Source organism: Euprymna scolopes, chromosome 35 (genome assembly GCF_053919585.1).
Source record: "Euprymna scolopes isolate OS-2025 chromosome 35, ASM5391958v1, whole genome shotgun sequence".
NCBI lineage: Eukaryota > Metazoa > Mollusca > Cephalopoda > Sepiida > Sepiolidae > Euprymna > Euprymna scolopes.
Genome location: NC_136516.1, coordinates 8,177,135 through 8,190,441, shown reverse-complemented (window position 1 = coordinate 8,190,441; position 13,307 = coordinate 8,177,135).

Below are 13,307 nucleotides of genomic sequence, written 5' to 3'. Positions count from 1 at the left end.
TGGTAGACAACTTTTTTTTAAACAAATATATATACGCGTACCTAAATATATATAGAAAGATGTTTGTGTTCACTATAACCTTTTTATGCAAATATTACGCAAGTATAAATCATGTAGAATATCTGCATGAATATAATTACACGTAATAGTTAACTAAAGATGATCATCCCATAAGAAAAACGAAAAAAAAACTAACAGGGAATTAATTAAAATGAATGCTTAAAAGAATATACAAATTAGCTAGATCTTTTACAGATGAATGCAATTCCACGACCCATATATAACAAAGTTGTATTTGCTTTTGAAATAAATAGAAAAAAGGGGTTTTAATATGAATATCAATACACAAAAAATTCATAGATGTATATATATATATATATATATATATATATATACATATATATACACACATATACATATATATATATATACACATACATATATATACTATACTATAAATATATATATATATACTATATTATAAATAGAAAAAAGGGGTTTTAATATGAATATCAATACACAAAAAATTCATAGATGTATATATATATATATACACATATATACACACATATACATATATATATATATATATATATATATATATATATATATATATGTGTGTGTGTGTGTGTGTGTGTGTGAAAATATGTGTGTGAGGCTCTTCTCAACTTATATACCCAACAGATTTTTGGTCTACGGACTTTAAATTTGGTATATAGGATAGTCAGACATGTGGAAAAATTTTTAATTAGTTTTCACCCGAAAAAAAAAAAAAAGGCTGCTAAGGATTAAAATTAAAAAAAAATTACGTTGTGATCATCGGATTTTTATCTGTTCGTCAACTGTTTCACGAATACACATGCGTGAATAATTCACGTGACTGATTGCTTATGTTAAAAATAAGTAGGTTTGAAATCACTTTGCAAAGTTCGTCTCAAACCGGTCTAATGGTTATCGTACTTCGCTCACTGTCCTTAGGTTTTGGTTTCAGTCTCAGCCCGAGTATTTTCTTCTTTCTCGACTTACAAGCAGTGAACTGTTTAGTACCACCGGGCAACGCCAGCGGCTTGCTAATATATATATATATATATATATATATATATATATATATATATATATATATATATATATATATGATGTTTTTAAATATATATATATTTATATTTATATATTATTGTTTTTAAAATATAATTATCCACTGACACGTGTTTCGTTGTCTACGACTCATCAGTGTGGTTGAATCTAGCGAATATATATATATATATATATATATATATATATATATATATATATATATATATATAATCCTTTGACTGTGGGCTTAAAAATAAACTTCTTCATAGTTAATCTTTCTCTTAATCACGGCCATTTCTTACATTCGTATCGGAGGGATGTTATGGGATGGTCGTTCCGATGTGAAGTGGATCGGCGGATTCCTGTGTTTCAGCTTTGATTCCGTGCACGTGCTTGACGTCCATCATAACCCGCCGATACTAGCATCTCTTCCGCGTCACTTTGCATCCTACTCTTTCCCACTTCTCCCCACTTCCCTTTCACCATCGCATCGACTACACGCACGGTGGTAATAAACAGTGAATGTTTACATACGAAGCATCCAAACATTGTTATATATATTTTTTTATTTTCATGAAATGTACAAAGAATTAGGCACAAGGCCACTAAAAAATTGGAGAGAGGGTATTTGGTTATCCTTATCACTGCACCTTTTTATATATATGCTATTTCTAGCTCGAGTTTTCATTTACCAAAACACCGCAAAGACACTGCGGGTCGTCCTATATAAGATTCCTGAATCAAATCGCTTTTTTTAAATAAATAATTAAAAACATGTATATATAAATTATAAGTAAAATTATTCAAACATTGATAAGCAATCGTAGAAACTCTGTTGCTATATTATGTTTCCAAACGACGTTGTTGTTTTGCTGAAAGAGTCCAAGTCATTATATCCATAGAGTAAGATTGGTTCAATAAGTACGCAGAAAACTTGGATTTTAAATTTGCGAGCAAGATTGGATTTGATTTCCAGATCTTATCGATTTTGTTACAAGCAGTCCATGCCATTCTCTTTTTAATGTAAAAGTCTTTCTTAGAGTTCCTGCTGTGTGATCCGAGATATTTGTAGTCTTCAACACATTTGAATTCGTTATTTGTGAGCGTTTTAATATCGTGGTTGTTGCAAATGTTAGCAAAACAACAGTGTCGTTTGGATGGATGTTGCACACGTCTTTTGAGAAGAGTACTCAATCTCTCATGGCAAAGCCACCCAACTCTAAAAATGATATATGGAGACTTACCGAGAGTATCAACCTCAGTTTGTAAGAAACGTGTTCAGTTTTGCTGGCCATTTGTGCACGTACAACAGATGAATTTGTTTCATCATTTGTTCTGTGGAGGCACCCATAATCTCACAATCGATCACGAAAGTTTACTTTTCCAGATAGGATACAAATAGATACATTTATCTTCAAGGAAGATATATTGGGTGCTATGACAGGGAATACTGGAAGGGTGTAGTGAGTTCTATCTCGGCTGAGGCGGCAAGATGATGATGATGATGATGATGATGATGATGATGATGATGATGATGATGATGCGTTTGCCATTGGATATTTATTATTTTCGGAGAACCTTTCCCATCAACAGTTAAGCATTAAATAAATGATCTGGCAGAAATTCATACTGTATTTTGAAACGTGTGGATTTATTGGAAGTGTCTTTATTTTTTAAACCTACACAAGTGTCAACCGTTTTTTTGTGTGCGAGATCGTGACTTCTCCTTCTTACTTGACCACTCTAAGATCGGCTGTATTAAACGTTAAGCTTCATTAATGTTAAAATTTCCTTTAATTTCGTGTTGGTTAACGGTAGCCCTGGGTTTTATTCCTTGCTAATGAAGTTAAAGGTGGCTAGGTGGCGGGGTTCGAATCCTTCGACCAGCGTCGGCCGTCATCTCTTGCACTGATGATTGCGTAAGCGTGAACCACTAGTATCTGTAAGTGCTAAGATAATTATTTATTCTTTAATCTGCGGAATTTGACAGAAATGCGTTCTTCTTATTAGAGGAAAGATATTAGCAAATAAACATTATAGCGAAGCTATGAATTTACTCGTACTAACATGAGGAATTCAAACAGCATTATATGAAAACTAGTCATAAAAGCAAAAGGAAAAAAAGCTTTAGTGCTAAGAGATTATTATTAATGATCATAACAGTCAATGTTCCCATATGAAGAAGTCGGATTTAAAACATAATTTCACTCTAAACAAGGACTTTTGCCACTTGGAACATAAGGGGCTACTATTTGGAAACATGTCTAACAGGGCACCAAGGGACCGTGGGAAGTTATAGCGAGATGTTTGTTCACAGTACATTTAAATTTCTGCTGGCTAATACTATCAATAGAGCAAGAAAAGGGAGAGAATTCCAAAGTCTAGCAAAGGAAAAAAAAAAAAAACGTTGGAGTAGAAATTCCAGAATCTAGGTATATCAACAGTGAAGGGGGAAGATTTTGCTGTTTGTCAAGTTGGTTGGGAGTATGTACGTCAAGGGAATACAAGTACTGTAAGCTTATTTCATTAAAGCGTAAAATAGGCACAGGGATGCAACATTGCAACAATAAAAAGAATTTTGAACTTGTCTAATAATGTGGGCTCTTTTAGACTTGCAGGCTCTTTTCTGGACCCTGTCGTGTGGTGAGAGACTAATGGTAGATGAGCTAGTTCAGATGTGGCAACAATACTCCATGAATCGCCGAATCATGGAGTATTGTTAAGATATAAGATAATCTCTGGTGTGAGTAATTTTCTAGCCCACCAGAGTTCTTTTTCTTTGCAGCAGCTTTGGCAATGTCTTAACTAGCATTTTAAATTCCAATGATTATGTTTTTCATTCAGATTTTACTTAAGACTTGAAAAAAAAGCAACTCTTGATAACTGTTTCGCACAGAAAAGAAAAACAATGGATAACTATATAATTATAAGGATATATTAATCCCCAGTTGTGCATCGAACGAATACCGTAATATTTGGTTTATTGCGCTTCATTATAACAAACGTCCATATAAAATTTCAACCAGATCGGTCGAGTAGTTTCCGAAAAAAAAAAAGAAAGTGGAATGGACAGTCAGACATACTGTCAGACTAAAAGAAACATAATATTGATGTTGATTTTTTAACAGAAAATAAACATTCCTTTTTTAATTAAAAAAATACACATTTTTATTCAATATTCTAAAAGATGTAAAATATGTATATTCTATATTGGTATTTTTACGTCTTTAGTTTTCACGTAGTCGTCATATTGTTGTGTTCTTTTTAAAACGCTAAACCCATTTTTTTTTTCAATTAGTAGCAGAGCTTTTCTGCAAAAGATTCGAAATAATACTCTGAACAGCGCGGATTCTTTCAATTACAGCAGTTCGTAACGTTATCATTTATTCGTGATAATGAGTCGGGTTAGGTCGACGCGGGAAAATAGTTACAGTAACGTCTGAACATATCTCTGAGTTTTTTCCTCCTCGCCAAAGCTAACAGAATCTAAACTATTTTTAAAAAAATACCTCTTCTCTGTTGACTGCGGTATGTTACTGGTCCTATGAAGTTCTAGGTTGTCCGCCTTACTGCGCTTTTTTTAAGAAAGGGTTAGTTTATTGCGAATCGCCTAAAGCGCCCCTACCGGGGAGTGTCCACTGGGATACCCAAACAATTTTTTGCAGGTCGGATTACTCTGGAGCGCTGGTTCTTTCCATCCTACTTTCTGACCCTTGTGTCGCATCTTTCACTCGTGGGGACAAAAATAAATCCCTTGACCAAAATACGAGGTGGCCTAAATAAGTTTCCAGACTTTTTGTACAGGCGTTTAAAATTGTCGTAGACTCTTGAAAATTTTTATGATTTTAGGTTCAAATGAACAGCTATAGCAAGAATTGAAATACACTCTACTAAAGCCTTATTGCCACAGCTGGTGAATTTCAAAAATGTAATCTGGACGTGAGGATACTTTCGAAAAACGATATGCAATAAAATTATGTTTTAAACTTGGATAAAATGCCATAGAAAGGTATGGAATACTTCAGATTGCTGTTGGACCATCTTGCATGAATCGAGCATCTGTTTTTGAATGGCATAAGGTCATTGACACGCTCACACAAGAGGACCCCCATGGGGCCTTCTAGAAGTTGTTAGAACATTACAATAAGTGCATTGCAGCCGGAGGAGATTACTTCGAAGGGAACTAGAGTTCCATGTGTGAACTATAAATAAAAGTAGCCATACGAAAAAAAGTCTGGAAACTTATTGAAAACACCTCGAAAATTGTACTTTTAATTTGGAAAGAACGCCACAGCACAATTTCAGATGAAAAATATTCTATCGATTCTTTAAGACTTCCTATAATTCGGTTACCATATGGAGAAGTAACTTATAAATATATGTGAATAGTCTTCCATTTAAATTGTGTGTGAAAGTAATATTAAATATTCGATGACGTTTGTGTATTCGAATTGTGGTTCTAATCATACCATATGCGTGTTGCGTGTGCGTATATATTTGATATCTCTAAATGGTGATTGATGTGTATGCTCATTCGATTGTGATCTGATTCGTGTGTATGAATATATATTCAATTCGCACGTGTATGTGAATAGCAAGCCATGCCATATTTTGGACCCTCTACTCTTGTGATCTTTTTCCAAACTAGGTTAAATACGGTTCCGTATCAAAATTTCGAACATTACACAAGTCAACAATTTGGCTTCGGATCAATCGAACAGGTGTTTCTAGACGCGAACACTTACAATCACATCGGTTCAAATTGCACGAACTCTCACCTGCATAAACAATGCCCCCCCCCCAGCCACTCTGTCGAGTCACACAAAAGTAAGTCTATCTGAAAATATTATCAAAATATTGGCGACGAAACTTTCAACATTTCATTAGAACATCTTTCCTTTTACATTACGAAATTTTTTTAATGAGGATGGATAATTAATATTATTTGCCTTATTTTATTTTTTATTTGTATTTTTTTTATTGCAGTTTCACCCCAAACAAGGCAAACTGCCACTTTGGTGTAGGGGGGCTACTATCAGGGGCAGCAACTACTAGGGTACTATGTAGAGATTTGGGCAGCAAGATATCGGCTCACGTTACATTTGAACTTCAGTTAGGGAAGCTGGGACCTGGAATGAAATTCCAGAGTCTAGCGGTTCTGGGGAAGAAACTACTGGAGTAGAAAGATCTTTTACATCTAGGGATCTCTACTGTGTGGGGTGGGATTTAGCTGCCTGTCGGGGTTGTCGAGGGTATCTACGTCGTGGGGGTACAAGTGTCTGCAGTTCACGTGAGCATTCACCATTAAAATACTTGTAGAACAGACAGAGGGATGCAACATTTCGTCGATGGGACAAAGGCTGAAGCCTAGATGCTAGTTCAGGGCCTATCAGATTGGCGACTCTCTTTTGAACCTTGTCTAGAAACGAGAGACTAGTAGCAGATGCACCAGCCCAAATGTGACAGCAATACTCCATACATGGGCGAATGATGGACTTATAGAGGTACAGGATACTTTCGGGTGTTAGTTTTCTAGCACAGTAGAGAGAGAGCCTACCTTCTTCGCAGCGGACCTGGCAATGCTTTCAATGTAATTGTTCCAACTCATGTTTCCTGACTACTGTTCTCATTTTAAGTGTTATTTTCACAACGTTTCAGTTGATGTAACCTCCGTGTATCTTGTCAAACTCGGGAATTGTTGTCGAACTCGGAAATCTGCACGGAATTTCGAACGGAACCCTTTCTTTAATCCACGGGGGGGTGGGGGTAGTATGCTCTCGTTTCGTCAGTCATTACTTAAGACTTGCTACCTCCATGGATTAAATAAATGGTTCTGTTCGAAATTCTGTGCAGATTCCTCGTCTTTGACAAAATACACCTGAAGAAGATAGGAGATTACAAAATGACACTCAAGATGAGAACAGTAGTCCGAATAGTCCAAATTATACAAAAGAATACTATTTCCTTTTCTTTTTATTTATTTAGTTAGACAGGTAGTTGTTTTGACTGTTTTACGGGGTGGAGACAGGGTTAGAGCTCAGTCGAGCACCCACCATAAATATAATGATCAGTAGAGAGGCAAGCAATATCTTTACCGAGTAAATTATTTATTAAAATCCGTTGCTTCTTATTGCTCTTGACATAAAAATCCTAAGTTGCTTAAATTATGTGCCTTAATATAAAAAAATAGAAAATAAGCAGGATCATTTGTCGTGCTTTTCGTGCCTTAATTTGTCGCAAATAAAGAGAAAATTCCAGCAAAAATTGTCTCTTTCTTCTGGAAAACTGATTGCCATTGTCGGTTAAAGATTTTATTGAATAAATAAAACGAATATCTTTCTTCTTTGTTTATGGAAATTTTTTATATTAAAAAACAGCAACGAAACAATAATCTTTTTCTTAACGTAGAAAATATTTCTCAGTCAAATATTATTTTTTAACGGGGCGTTTTCCCTCGGCCCCATAGCTACTAGTGTCTAGGCTTTAAATGGCTTTAAATGGCTTATCTATTGGCTTATCTATTGGCTGACGTATGACTGTGTATTTCTAGGCAGCCCACCCTCCCAGGATTTTCCTTCTTATTCTTAGGGAATGAGTTAGTTTAATGTTAATCGCCCGAGGTGCTTCTACCTGGTAATGCTGATGTGGATACCCAGGCATTTTTGTAGGTAGGAGAGCTTTCTCTCTAGGGCGCTGGCTTTTCAAACTCCAACTTTCTGCTGTGGAAGGAAGATATAAACTAATTAAACGAAAGTTTTAAGCGTTTTATTTAATTAATTTATTGTTGCGGATAAAAAAAGGGGAAAACACATTAGAATGACGCAAGAAAGGAAATGTTTGAAATTGATTTAAGGGTGAGTGGGTGAGAGGACACTATTCAGGGTGTGAAATAAAAAAAAGGAATAGAATGGTAACCGCCCTCGGCCCCTGGGTGGGGTTTTGATTATTTTCATTGTTGATCTTACGTCATCCCTTCATCACGCGACGTTTTAATCCGTCAACACCTCACCCGCAATGTCTACTACCACAAAACGAAACCGGTTGATAAGTCAGCGAAACTAAAAAATAAAAATAAAATGGGGCTGCAATCCATAAACTACCTTCTTGGCGTGTCTCTACCCCGCCACCACCACACACAAACATTCATCCAAAAAAAATTCGATTGACAATCATAGGCTTACAACTCTCTTGCACCTCCAGCAATTTTCCAAAAATAGTGCGAAAAAAAAAAAAAATTAAAGAGTACACACTAACCTTGGCTCACCAGGGAATTAACATTTAACTAGACATTCGTAGTAATTCCTTCCTTGTTCTTTTTTTTGTTGAAGGGTCACCATTTAGCAAGACCAAAGGTCACTCGAGAAAATTAGATTGGTATGATATTTACTATACGGCATAATCATGTTAACACACTGGTTATAGCAAGCAACATTGAGACTGGTCATTACTAGATGGGTGACCATTTAAAAATACCAAGCGCCATATGTAGAAGGACCTTGACACTTCCCTGTAAGAACTACAAAAGTCTAACGTCACTATCTCCCCCTGATAGAGATATACGTGCAATTGGAAACCGTCTGTTTATTTTATATTCCCATGTCAATTCCTCCTCCGGAAGAAGCCGGTTCAGACCACTTTGGGTGAATACCATGTTTTAAAATGATATCTAGTTGAACAATAAAGAATCTCATGAGATGATTGACGATGTTAATAGAATGGACGAAGTTTGGTAAATTGTGGTGGCGATATATTGACCGTTATGGAGTTTCAAAGGATCACAGCCTGGTTACGAAAGCACCAAATGTAACCCGATGAAGACTCCAAGGAGTTCATTCGTACGTAAATGTAGTTCTAGGTGGTTCCGAGGTCGGAACACCAAAGAAAATTCAGTAGCGTGGTCTTTAATCGCCTATACGATAGCGGGGGTTGATGCGTAATTTCTCTTATTCCTCGCTTCACCAGTGGTCTGTCGGTAAAAGAACAAAATAAGAAATATAATAAAAAAATAGGAGGAAGAAAACAAAGAAAGAAACTCCAAGTCTCTAAAGAATTTTTTTTTATATAGGAATCACCACTTATCAAGGCCCAGAGGCTACTCGAGTATAAGGGTGTACAGTAGTCAATGGGACAATATCATAGTAATCGTTAGTAGTGTAAATTTGGTAAATTGAATTACTTAAGGAGAACGGCTCATCAAATATTATCAATACTCAAATCCAATCAGCTGAAGTTTTCCCTTATTTTAGCTTGAGTCACCAACCAAACAAATGGAACCAGCAAGACAACCAGACTTGCCCGGGATTGTTCACATAATAAAAGCTCTAACTATGTCATATTCTAACCGTTATTAATGCAAATTTCGACCACCAGAGGTGGTTGCCTCACAATATAACAAGGATCTCTTGACAATGGATTTTTTTTTTTACACAGTGATCACCACTTATCAAGGCCCGGAAGTCACTCAGGGATAAGGGTTATTGCAAGTACATTACGTTAGTGTGGAGATTTGATGAAGTGTTTAATTAAGGGGGCGGTTCATTAGGAATTTGTTAACATTGGACTTGAAGACATCCAAGTTGTAGTCCGGAGGGAAACAGGCAGACGGAACAGAGTTCCACAGGCGTGCAGTTCTAAGAAAGAAGCTTTGTTCATGGAATCCGCGTTTTGATTTAGGCACAGATATAGAGTGGGGGAATTTTTTCACAGTGGATTCAGCTAGACGCAAAACAGTCTTTATACAAACATCTGTACATCCTATATATATATATATATATATATATATATATATAGTCATCCACAGCCAGGATTGAAATCCGACCGTCTGTACGACAGTCAATCGGCTGCTGTGCGAGTCCTGAATTAACGCTGTTTTGACATAAAGAGCATCGCTTTATATGCTAATGGTAATTCGTGTATCACTTCTCAATATGCTCAAGATAAGGAGCATTATAGTCATCCACATACAGTAATGCTTCGCTGTTTCAAAGTTCATCAGTGCGGCTAGACAGGCAAGTTCCTCAAGCCAGGCTTGAAACCCGACTGCCTATACGACAGTCAAGGCTCCTAACCATTACGCTAATCGACGATTGCTGTGCGAGTCGTGCATTAACGATGTTTTTACATCGTCCGAAATACGTAAGCTCGATTTTTTTACACACACACACACACACACACACACACACACACACACATATATATATATATATATATATATATATATATATATATATATATATATATATATATATATATATATATATATATAATTATTTTTACTATAACAATTAAATACCTACAGACACTAGTGCTTCATCCTTTCGGGAATCTTCAGTGCAGGGTGTCACGATTAACACGAGTCGAACGATTCGAACCCCGCAACACGAGACATCTCTGGTTCGATTAGCGAAAACCGTATCAATTCGGCTACCATTAACCTCGTGAAATAACGTTGAATTAAACATTTTAATTTTAAATGTTGATTTATGTCAGTCAGACAGTGATCTAATCGTTATACGATGATCTATGCATAAGAGCTAAATTGACTGACTTTAATTCAACTGAAAGTGCTCAACGGTAAGAAACGAATTTCTTAAAGGGGCTGTCATAATATTTTTTTTACTATAATAATTAAATACCTACAGACACTAGCCCATCAAACTCTTATGATCTGTTGCAACAGAAAGGTGGCGGTGGCTAAATGATTAACAACCTTGCATGGAGATCCTATTAATAATGGAGAACAGACGAATGAACGTAAATGTACTAGATTACAGACTGACATATTTCGGGAATCTTCAGTGCAGGGTGACACGATTAACACCAGTCGAACGATTCGAACCCCACAACACGAGACATCTCTGGCTCGATTAGCGAAGACCGTATCAATTCGGCTACCATTAACCTCGTGAAATAACGTTGAATTAAACATTTTAATTTTAAATGTTGATTTATGTCAGTCAGACAGTGATCTAATCGTTATACGATGATCTATGCATAAGAGCTAAATTGACCAACTTTAATTCAACTGAAAGAATATATATATATATATATATATATATATATATATATATATATATATATATATATATATATATATATATATATATATCTGTGTATTTTACGGTCCGTGATGATTTCGTCTAGTTTTGATGTGTGTCATATATGTATTTTGACATGCCTTTTCAACTGCGTCGTAGCTCTCTGTATTTTAGTCGGTCTGGGAATTTTATTTGTTCCTAGAGAGAGCTGGGATCTGTTTGACAAACGTTAGAAACGATCCAAGACAATGACTGATTTTATATAGTTTTTATTTTACTTTTCATATCGATTGCAGAAGAAATGGAAAGTGAATATCTGTGCTTGTGGGTTTTTCTTAGTCTCCATTTCGAGACACGACAGCTCCCTCACAATGGAGGGGTGGGGGGGACTGCTAACCCATCCGTTCTGTTTGACGTCTTAACTCTAACTCAACTATCTATCCAGCTAACCAGAACACGTGACAGACAGACACATACTTGCGATGAGCAGGTCAGATTTCTTCTGGTGCAACTTGTCCAATTTACACCTCGATAATCAAAACATAGCTCCATATCTCATCTCTTGTTTCTTTCGCCAGATAGATGGATAGATAGATAGATAGATAGATAGATAGATAGATAGATAGATACATACATACATACATACATACATACATACATACAAAAATAAATACATACATACATACATACATACATACATACATACATACATACATAACAGCTAATTTCTTTTCTGTTCGACCAACTATATAACAGAATGTGAGGACTAAAATACAAAAAAAAACAAAAACAAAAAAAAAAACGAGAGTTACACGGCTGCCGCAAGTAAAACCAAAATCCACTTTCTACTCTCCTTAAAATTTACTATTGATGTTGAGGATAAAAGTTATCTCTCTTTCCTTGAAGTTTTAAAACCCAAGACTGCTGAACGTTTCTAGCAATTTTCCCATTTCTTGGTGCTTTTATGTCCAAGACTAATTCAACGTTTTAAACAAATGTTTATAGAAAACCAACTTTTACAGGAATTTATTTTAACTGGTTGTCTAATGCACCTAAATCGAAAAAAAAAATCTTATTAACACTCGTACCCATCAAACTCTTATGATCTGTTGCAACAGAAAGGTGGCGGTGGCTAAATGATTAACAACCTTGCATGGAGATCCTATTAATAATGGAGAACAGACGAATGAACGTAAATGTACTAGATTACAGACTGACATATTAATTGCCTCATCGTGTGTATATTTAAAATCTCTATAATTAAATCCCGACGGCCATGTAGAAAAGATATATTCTACCACTCAATTCTTTTTTCCCATATATATGCATACATAAACAAATTTACATGGTCGCGACTTTGGACATGCTAATGTTTCGGACAAAGGCCCTCGTCAAGCGACTAATAAATGGTTTCTTTCCACAGAATAAACCAGCCCTCAAACCTACATATAAACACGTTAGCTAAGATCACTCTCAGCCGTCTTGACATTTTCGCTTTATATCAATGTTAATTTCAAGTGTATTTTTTTGTAGTTAATGTTGACCATACAGTTTTTTCCTTGCTAATGTAGTTAGAAATGGCTTCGTGGCCGAGTTCAAATATCCTGACCAGCAGTAATCGCAACTCACTGCACTGATGATTTTCGAAAAAATGAAACACTAGTGTCTGTAGGTATTAAAATAATAACAATAATTATATATATATATATATATATATATATATATATATATATATATATATATATATATATATATAGTGTTATAATGGAATAATTCCAGAGGAAATCCGGGTATGAGAGCTCAATGTGGTAAACAGAGCACTAACATAAAAAATATAACACGGAAATTACATAATTGTCGATGCAATAATTTATTTCAACCTTATGGTATTTTCAAGCATCTAAACCAGACAATTACATTTTTGAAATTGTCTGGTTTAGATGCTTGAAAATACCATAAGGTTGAAATAAATTATTGCATCGACAATTATGTAATTTCCGTGTTATATATATATATATATATATATATATATATATATATATATATATATATATATAATGAAAATTACAATTGAATTTACCAAAACGAACCAAGATGGTAAAATTAAAGTAAATCATAAATATTAAAGAATTAATATTTATAAAATTATCTCAGCCAGATAAAAAAGCCCGATAAAACCAAATAGGAAATAGAGCT